Source organism: Megalops cyprinoides, chromosome 11 (assembly GCF_013368585.1).
Source record: "Megalops cyprinoides isolate fMegCyp1 chromosome 11, fMegCyp1.pri, whole genome shotgun sequence".
In the NCBI taxonomy this organism is placed as follows: Eukaryota; Metazoa; Chordata; class Actinopteri; order Elopiformes; family Megalopidae; genus Megalops; species Megalops cyprinoides.
The window spans coordinates 14,159,813-14,170,801 of NC_050593.1; the positions used below are offsets into that span (position 1 = coordinate 14,159,813).

Here is a 10,989-nt window from a genome sequence, read left to right on the forward strand (position 1 = left end):
CCTTCCTGCAGACTGCCCTGCTCCCTCTCTCTCTCTCCCTCTCTCTCCCTCTCTCTCTCTCTCTGAAACGTGTGCTGTGACACAGCTGTGAGGCGTCAGAAGAGGCCAGGTCTCCACTTTCACAGAAAAGGCATGCGTTAATTAATCTGCAAAGCAGGGGCTAAAAAGGTGTAACCTGGAAACTGGACGTTGATTTGATAGCTTCAACGACACACCTTTACACCCTAATTAGATTGGGGACACGGAATCGAAGTCGCCTGCATGTGGAGGCAGCTGAATTATAACCACATAAAGGTCCCACCCCCCCCTCCCAGACAGAAATAATAGGCAACAGTAAAATTAAGACATTTTTGTAAGGTGTCACTGTGATTTTGATCAACCGGTATAAAACAGCTAACAAATGCAATTTAAACACATTTACAAAGATGCCTATATGAAATCCAATATTGAATATACATGATTTGATTTTATACCACAGGTTCAGCAGGTGATACAAGAGGTTCAGATTTACTGACAAAATACTAAAAAAAAGACTCTATATTTACAAGAAGATAATACAGACAAAATTATTCAAGCCGGAGCTCCCCCCTCCTGTTACAGCAAATGATGACTACATAATAAACAGGGTGTAGTTGAATTGTGCAGTACTTCGCTCCTGTCATGACCGAGCTAGCATAATATTAAATGAAGTACCACATAGTAATTTACTTTCCCAACTTAAATTACCTCATGAAGTGTTTCTATTTAATTTTGAAATTATAATTATACTATTTCATTAATCCTATCAACCTCAAACTCTGAAACCTGATAGTGTTAATGATAAATTATGAATCATTACTTCCTTAGTGCTTTTTTGTTGTTAATTTGATGTATCTTTGTTGTGATTTTTGTTCAAATCTGCATACTTTTTTTTTTTTTTTTTTGAAAATTACACACACACACACGCACACATACTGGCTCCCATTTTCTCAGATAGGTGGCACCATGTAGCATATTCCCACTGCTGGTCTGAATTACAGCTGTTTATCTTGCAGCTTTCTTCAAGATTAATTAAATGCAAATGTAACACTGTGAATCAGGGGAATACCTGCCAGACCCCTTATTAATACCTTCACTTAAAAACCCCTACACCAGAGTCATTAATTTGCAAAGAAGGCAAGCGCAAAAGCAGGGCCCTCTTGCCTGAAAAACAATTCATGGATGGCTGCCCAATTAGTCCAGAAGCACTCTTATCCTCCTCTCAGCCCCTGTGGCCCTCAGAGAACGCCACCATAACCTGGCAACCTAGGTAGAGAGGCAGCCAAGTAGGAGCGTTTGAAGCTGCAGTTTGGCTGCCGTCACGTCGGAGAAAGAAAGCATTCCGGCACCATGTCATCCAGTACAAAGGATAAAAACAGATTCCACCGGAAATTCGATGTGGCACCACATATGGGATACATGAATGTGGTTATACGTTTTCTTTTCTCTTTTCTTTTTTTTTTTTTTTTTGCACGTACAAAAAAAAAGTCTCCTGCATGTAAGGCTGGGGACATGTGTAGCCATCATAACGTCTGTATGGATCTGTATTTAATTTGGGCCGGGGTGGTGGCAGGGAAGGGAGATCTGAAGCCGCCACAGGTTTGTGGCAGATGGCTTGGTGTCAGCTATGACAGGCAGCCAGGCTCCGGCTTCCTCTGCAGATTTTCTCCCCCCCCCACTTTTTTCTCTCTGATCAGGTAAATATGGGCACACTCTGGAAAGTTCTGCCGATTCTGCCTCGGGCTGCAAGTTTGTGACTTCGCCCCATCTGTCACAGATCTTCGCCGGCATCAGCTGCCAGGAGAGACCTGAACCGCTTCCTCAGAGCAGCCCAGGAATACGCAGCCATCTCAACCTACAGACGAGAGAGAGAGAGAGAGAGAGAGAGAAGAGGGGAGAGAGAGCGGGGAAATTTTCAACAAGCGCAACACATTTGTACGGTGCTTCTGCGGCATAAATGATTCAAGGAATGTATCCTAAGATTAAAGTGCTCGAATATTCCCTTCATTACCAGCTAATCTCGCTGCTCTAATAGTCAAAATCAGGTCTCTGTTCTTTTTTGAAGTCATTTTCAGCTGCCGCCATCTATTAAACAGTGGGCACATTGTTAAATGCTAATATGATAGATCTGAATTTTGATTTTTTAAAAAAAACATAATATGCAAATTTCCCTACAGTATCTGTGTATCAGTTGTCTTTCAAGTTGAATATTGACTTGAGCCAAGTTCATTACAATTACAAATGCATACAATGTACAACGACACAACTATACAACATGGAAGAAAATGGAGAAAAAAGGACATAAAATGACATCCACTACATTTATCAGTCACCCACATATGGGGCACATTTTGGGGCATTCAAATACTTTTTTCAGTATGCATAATCTAATTATTAAGAAAAGGTTCAGAGAACAACCCTGTGTGCCCCTAAAGAATAATAACTTTGGAGCATTGTAGAGGGCAATGACAACACCAATACCAGTCTCTGGTATCTAAGCCTGTGCAAGCAACAAACATTTTAAACACATTCTCTCAACACCAAATTCAGACCATAAGCCCAGAGCTTAGCATGTGCATAAAATATCTGTTCTCTATGTCTGATGTGAGAGATGTGATGTTTCCTTCTGAGCTGGCCCCTCAGATGCTGCTAAAATCTAACAGCCCTTGATAGAAAGTCTAAAAAGCACATACATGCAATACATCAAATGCAGAACAGCATACCGGATGCTGCAAGCTCTTATAGAAAACAATGTTATGGCATATCACATAGGACATTCATTTGAAGCCCTTGAAACCCACACAGATGCTATTTAAAGCAGAAGAAATCAGATCCCACCTGTCACCTGTAAGAGGTCTGTGGTTTTGAGACTTTGATCAGCTTGTATGACCTGTAAAGAAAAGGGGAATTTACTGGGCCTGTGAAAAACAACTGGCTCTGTTTTCAATAATGCTACAGTGAAAATCTGCAAATCTGCCACCAATCAATGTACCTTAAAATAGACGGATGAACACATTCAATTCAAAATTAATCCATGACCCAATTGAAGCACAAGTTCTAAGACACAGTTCAGTGAAAAGACATGGGAATTAACAGAGGCATTGAAAAGGTGGAAAAGTTCTGCAGGAAATATGTTTTAGTTCTATATGGTTATTTTCTATTATGTATACATGCTCCTAAAAGTCACCCTTGCTGTGGTGCTTGATATAATCTAACTATTGTTAGTGCATACCGTCAAAATTATAAATAAACATAGCACGTGACATACACATTTATTTTTGAAAATCTGCTTACTATTAAATATTCAAATCAAAAATAAACATACAAGTTTAGATGAACGCAATTCCTTCAAACAATTTAGCCTAGAAAAGGCACAATGGCAAGTTATTCAAGTAATTGTACATGTAAAAGAAATAAATAAATGAACGCCCTGCATGATGTTTACAACTTTTAATTTTAAGGGTATTAAAGTGTGATCTGTGTGTCTTTTTGTGAGAACTCTCCACTCACGACCAGAACTATCCAGATCTATGTAGCCTAATTAAGGAAATATCAAGAATCACTTGCATTCATTTGAGACTGAAAGAGAGGTAAGACAGGCAGGGGTGTACTTTTAAAAGTATGCCCTTAACCTGCTGAGGAGATTTAAACATATTGGGGAGGGGGAAAAAAACATTCATAACTGTGCAGACACACTGTTTATCAGGCACACACTTCCTGAGTGAATGATGGGAGCTTACATGATTTGTTGGAACAAACGTGAGAGTCAGGATTCAAGGCTCTAAGCAGCGGTAGAGCAAACAGGATTTGTCCTTGTCTCCATCAATGGAAATCACACAGCCTGGGTCGAAGTTCAAGAATTGCCATGAACACCACTCCCCCTATTAGGAAGTGTTCCATTGTGACGACAAGTAGACTCAAGATGGAATCAACGTTTGTTAATCTTGAAGGTTTTTTTTTTTTTTTTCTTTTTTAACAATTCAAATCAAAAGATCGAGAGCTTCACAGAAGCACGTTTAGAATAGAACTGACCTGAGACTGTAATGTCCTTTCCAAAGCAAAAAATGGTAGAACCCTTTGAGGAAAGAGAGGTGAAGTTATGCCAAAAATGAGATGGTTCATTCCCAATCGGCGACCCGGTACAACCATTCAGGCGGTTCTAAATTCTCCAGAATTGACTTAAAGTTCTGTTCTTGCGCTCAGTGGAACAGAAAAGACGTGATGCAAAACTCATGTCAGTGAACATCTCCCATGGACGCTGAACTGAAGGAGAGAGTGGGTGGACTGGTGAGGTACATAATTAATTAGTGGGCTACTTTTCATGTTCACCATGCTTCTTCCTCTTTCAAGACCAGCAGTCTTATGCATTTTATTTATTAGAAAACAGTTAGGTGGGATAGCCTTTTTTGTGTTCACTGTATCGCCATTGAGGTAACCCTAGTATCAAGAGACCCCCTTCAATATACCAAGGGAATCTGCCGCAAAGGCCTTCAGATGTGTTTAGAAGTGCAGCCATAAATAATGCACACAAAGTAGGACATGAACTTTCCCCAATGTGGCTAATGGAAAGATGTTAAGAAACTTCTGAAGGTGGGCATGTTTCCCTTCCACCATACAGTGGAAAATTCCGATATTTTGTTTCATTGTACGAGAAGGCAAATGGCTACCAGAAAGACAGGAACTGAAGTTAATCGTGGTTTCAGAATTTTTTCTACAATTCAACAGGGGTTTAATTTGTACAATACACCCGTAGACAAAATGCTGTATACACGCACAGTTAAATTGCTACATCTGCATACTTAACATATCAATACAACAATACATTTGATCTTGTCTGCACCTCAGTCAGCAGCACCTCTAACTCAATGTCAGAAAAATTTTTCTTCTTTGAATGTTTTAGTCATATTCCTTTTAATTGCCACTGTGATGACCATTTCAACAGAAACAATGGTTTAGGTAGCCACCATATAAGGCAAATTGAAGGCATTCATTTAGTCAAGTTGTAATGCTTGTTCATGTACACACACAATTATGTTTTTTTGTCTTATACAAAAAAACATACATATGTGTGATATATACAGCTTTATTTATGCAAATACACATCTGGTAAGACATGTGTACACACTTCTCCAGAACTAATCGCATGTTCACATTTAGTATGAAATCTATGCAAATTTTATAAATGAGGCCCCTGAATGGTAGTACAATGAATTCTCACCCTTTGCTAATTCATGTTTGTTACCAAAAAGGTAGCTGGAGAGATGTTTGTATAGGGAAACAAAGTCAGCTAGCTGGCTGGTGATATTACTAGCTATTAAATACCATACCTACTGACCTGACTGAGCTTTGTCTCACATATGAACTTAACAGCCAGTGTGAACTTGCATTGACAAAACAACCAGTGTACCATTGTCTCTGAGGCTACTTCACTTCACAAACTGAAGTTACATTTGTATTAAGTTTTGTCCAAAATTACCATGCAGCGAGCTAACGTTTCCTTGCTAGCTAGGTGTATGCTTGTAAAAGGACAATCAGTAAAGTATCAAAATCTCACTGATTCAGAGCTGAGAATTACTGACTTACAGGGCTTTTTAAGGTTAAATTTATTAGCTGTGGTCACATTTTGTGGTAAGTGTAGATTATCTGGATTATTTGCTTATTTGGAATATGGCTGTAATTAGTGTTAGGAGCACAAACACCGTGGACTGGAGTTCTACCTACATGTAAATGTAGTCATTGTGCCTTGCCTGCACCTCCCTCACAAGCACTTCCTTTTCCTCCTCCCTGACTCTAACTTCACAAATGTAGTCAAGCTGCACATTGTCCATGCTGAAATCAGCCAATGAGCCTGATTAATCATTGAGTAAATGAGAAAATGCCAATGTGTAATTGCAATGGCTTTTAAAGAGGAAAATACAAGCAAGGCAATTTCTCATGACAGAACCGAGCCCTCACCACACCCTCAGGTAATAACTTATGCATTAATGCCATCAAATAACCACATTTTATATTTGTCTGACCCCATACTGCTTTTCATCCACTTGCATATAGCATTTGCTTATTGTGTTAAGCTTGTCTAAATATGGGTCAAGATCTTGGCCAGGATCACAACAAATGTTTTTGAAAACCAAGAAAACAATGAAAACAATGAAAACCTGGCACTATTTCCAGAAAGTAGTCTATGAATCTATGATTAACCCTCACATTCACTACTTGACTAACAGGTACATGTCTCTGTAGAAGAAGCAAGCACTTTTGTAATGTTTTTCATCCGGTGACAGCTGTAGGACCTGGTTCGAAACTGATTTTATTTCTTTTCTATTACAGTGGCCAAACCTCAATATATGTTATTATAGATGAGGCCAACTCTTCAAAAGACTGTATGACACATAGACAGCAAAAAACAGTAGAAAGTATCATTCAAAGGAGTTAGTCAGTCATAAACATTTGGGGCTGAAAGGAGGTATGGAATGTACCAAGCCAGCTAGCTAAACCATTTGTCCTAGCTAACAAAACCAGCTGACTTCAGTATCAATATACCTACTTCTGGAAAAGGTTGTGCTGTTAACAGCTGGTCTACCACACATTGCGGCTGTAAAAAAATTAACACAAAACAAACATTTCATTTACTTTTAATTAAATTAATTAATTTATTTAATGTTAAAATGATACCAAACAGCATATATTATAATTCCTGAAAATAATCAAGGTTCTGTTAATGGAAGCACATATTGAGATGATCACAGTAGTTACCATTTCCATTCCCTCATCTGGGTTACCTTGCTGGGCAGCTGACCTGCCTTTCCCAGTCAATCACATAGAGTGATGACTTTTAATGGTAGCCTTCCTGTGACTAAATCCCCTTTCAGACATGCACTGCAACTCTGAACTTATCTAGACATTACCCGGAGGAGCTGTATTTGAGAACGCAAATGTCCGAATCAATTGGACCGGACATTAAACGGACTTTACCCTGCTAGCTCCCTAGTACAAAGTCTGTGTAATGTCCGATTGAGTGAATAGACCAGGTCATTGTCCGGAGAATTCACAGCGAGCGAGTGGGCGTGTTGATGACATTTCTATCATGCGACTGGTACAAAACCGGAAGAATACAAATACCCGAGGGTGAAGAAGAAGGGTCATTTACACAAAGATGCCAACAAAAATGTGTAACTGGAGAGACGACGAGATTCGGGGACTTCTGTTGATAAGGGCCGACACTGGAATCGTCAGACAAATTCAAGGAACTTGCCGTTTATGACCATATTGACTCAGTTGTTTATGACCAAATTACGAACCAGCTACATGACCACGATTTCCGCAGCATACTTTTTGCATCATATCCTGCCTCCTGCACACTCGACCCAGGTGCCACCCCTCGCCTAAACCAAACAGAGTATTTCCAGTAGGTGAGAACCCGTCTGATATGGACAATCTCCTGTTGTGTGCTACATGTGTGAAAGGGCAGCTCCAGACAATGTCCGGACCTGATTCTCTGGACATTGTCCGGAGTTCATATGAGAAAATGGCTTAAGTTGCAATGAGAGTTATTTAGCTACACCTGGAATGCCTCACCAGTCACTGTTCCACTGGCTCAGTCCCTGTTGGAAATTTAAACAAAGAACAACACTAAATTTTTTTTTAATTGTGTTTCTTGAATTTGTAGTGTATCATGCTCTTAAGCATGAGATAACAAAAAACACTGTAGTAATATTCAAATAAAACTGAACTATGGAACTGACACGGACATTGTTTAACTGTCTGTTTATAATTCCAAGATGTGTGTAAGTCTCTTGGCTGCCGAAAGGTGCATCATCTTTGACTCCCTACTGTTGCAGAAATTTCACTGTGGCTTGGGAGAATGTCCTCATTTTTCAGCGGAAGCCAAATGATAATTTGATACTGTGTATATTTCCCCTCATTGACATTTCTTGTATCTACTTTCTGTAAGCGATCAATTATTCAGTCCCTCCAGTCAGCTGGATGGTTGAGCTCTTTCATTAGTTACCCCTTTGCACTCCCTTGTTATCCAGACCCTTTGCACAGCTTTTAAATACACCACTGCATGCTACAATGCTGTATACTCGTATGCATGTTAATATTCTTCCACTGTGAGGTACTATTGCACCCAAATATAATATGCATATACACAAACATATACTAATTACATATTCTGTAATTCTGTATGTGTCTATATATACTGTATATATAGTTTCATATTTGACATAATATAGAACTCACCAACCCCAGAAGTAAGAATGCAAGTTGAATTCATTTGATTATATTTTTACTTTATTCTTTGCTTTTTATTAAGAAAAAATGATACTCTTAATGATTAGACAAAAGTCAAGTCAAAGTTATAGCTCAACCAGCAATGTCCTTTGAAGTCAGAGCCTATAACTTTGGGAATGCCCTACAGCCAACCCCGCAGTAATGACGTGGGACCACAGAGCCGTCCAGTAAGCATTTTTAACCATTATATTCCAGCTTCTGAGCCATTGCTTTGTTAATAGACAGTGAAAGGTAATGACTTTGAAATTGGGTTTTAAATTGAGTTTTTGTTCTTCTCATTTTCACAACTTTAACTATTTGCACCACAAGCCTTTTGCGATCACTTTCATATCAATTAAAGAAGCTTTCTCAATTTGAACATTATGTGTAAACTTGGCAAATATGAATTAAGTTTGGACTCTAGTTAACTGCTATATAATAATATCTTTGAAAGTGCACATTATCTCATGCTGAATGTGTCTCTCTTTTCACGGAAATATTTGAATATTGTAGTGGTACAATACACTGTGGCACAGCTTTCAAATTCCTCATTCATTAGGTCTATATCCCCTGGACGTCAATTCAGAAGTAGGACACAAGTCTCTAATGTTGAAGCTAGTTGATAGTAAATGGGATCAGAGAATTATTAATCTCCCCCATAGCTAGTGCTTTAATTTCTAATCCTGGGCCACTGAAAGAGGACTCAGACCTGATTATTTGTTGTGTGCTAATCGGTTGAATATTAGAGATTAAACAGTGTAACAGCTCTTGTATCACCTTCCTGAGGTTTAACACTCATACGGGCTTTTCAAAAGCTGCATGCACAGAAGTATCATTATTCCCTCTTAAGGTGCCACACTAACAGGAAAGCACCTTTTTATGCCAAGATTTCAAAATGCTACAGAGACACATTCAAATTTTAATCTTAAATGACACTCTTAAGGGTATTTAGGCACCTGTTTGCTATTCCAGATGGTGCATACAATGGGGACAGACAATGGAGAAAAAAAAAAAATCCTACGATCAATGATCTGAATTCATGAATTCCAAATGATATACACTTTTGTAATCATATACATTTTAATCACTCTTAAATATTAAAAAAAACAACATAAAAAGAGAGAAATGCATTTTTGAACAAAGTGAGCCGATATGGAGGAATTGCATGCATTTCTTAAAGTTGCAAAGGTGTCGTTTACCTCACAGAGGAAAGAAAAAAAAAACAAGAACATGACATGCTTATGATTGTCATTAACATAGCACTATTAACTATGTATAGCACCGACATGTTTTGTTTTGCAATCACTACCTTAACATCATGTCTGACCTGCTAAAGAAACCCCGTAGTCTCTTAAAGAGCTGTTCAGGTGTAGAGCACAGATATTCAGCTGCAGGAAAAACAGATACATATTTAATGAAACAAAAACCTCAAAGCAGAACCTACATATTAGTCACTTTAGTAATTAAAAATGCATATTGCTCTGTGCCGCCTCATGTTGTACATTATTAAAGCACGATTTTCCTAAGTTACCTCAGCTCAAAAGGATTTTTAATGCAAAACAGTCCCTCACAGTGACTATGTGCACTCTACTCATTTCCTTTGGGTAAATTAACAGTCTAGTACCAAATACAAAACAAAAACACTTGTATATGCATAAATTTACTGATCAGTTATTTGGAATGAATATAATAAGATCAAATAAACACTATTGCAGGCATTCACACAAAGACCTCAAAGAACAGCAGAAGTAGACTTGGGTAGTGGTGCTCATTTTTCCTTCCGTTTGTACATTCCTAATGAGATACATTATGAATGCCTTTCAATAAATTTTCCATAAACTTGTTCACGTGCATCATAAGTGTACAAGTCTGCTTAATGTATATGAAAACGACTGGAATGCATGCCATGTTCTATCACTTGTATACACATTTAGAATTAAAATGAAGATGTACTGGCAATTCAAAATACATATATTTATCAGATAATATCAACATATTCACCTGGTAGCAGTCCAGGATACAGAAGAGCATTTGTGCACAGCAGACAGAGTCCACACTGAACAGCCACTAACCTGAAATGAAACAAATAATTATCATCAAGTCCTCTCCGTCATCACAAATATATGGCATCTACTTTGAACAAGCATGGAACAGTTTACAATGGATCTCTCCCATAAGCATGTAAAAACAAGTGAAGCACAACAGCATGCACTTACCTTCCCTGAAAAAGTACACCTTCATAAGAAAAACAAATAAATAAATAATAAAAAACTGTAATGTCCCTCTTTCTCATCCACATTGTAAGAAACCAGGTTAGACTGTGCACTCCCTGCAATGAAGAATCAATGTTTACAGTGCGGGAAGGGATTTGATGGCAAAAATCTGGTCTTCATTAACAGCTGTTATAAGAAAAAATGCTCAGATATTATCCTTATTACAAGGAAGAAAAAAAGAGCCATGTTTTGGAAACAAGTGAGATTAACAGGTTTCCCGATGTGACATAAAGGATATTATATTTCCAATCTTTTCAAATGTTAATAATTCCTTCTTTCAATGTTCCTTTTCAGAATTGTACAACACAAACATTGGTTTTCACTAGTCTCCTGTAAAACACAGGGGACCATAGATTTATGCATATTGAGCATTCCTAGCTATATATGATCCTAATTATACATTCTGAGATTCAGAAAACAGGCTTCA

General features: G+C 38.2%; 1 long non-coding RNA gene across 1 annotated transcript; it reads right to left on the reverse strand.

Annotated features, from left to right (window-relative positions):
* Window positions 1–1,495: 1,495 nt before the first annotated feature.
* On the reverse strand, window positions 1,496–10,363 carry LOC118786275. Its single transcript, XR_005005320.1, has 4 exons — window positions 10,291–10,363; window positions 9,617–9,677; window positions 2,857–2,908; window positions 1,496–1,873 (listed from the first exon to the last, which is right to left on the reverse strand). It is a non-coding gene; the product is annotated as an uncharacterized LOC118786275 (long non-coding RNA).
* Window positions 10,364–10,989: the final 626 nt, after the last annotated feature.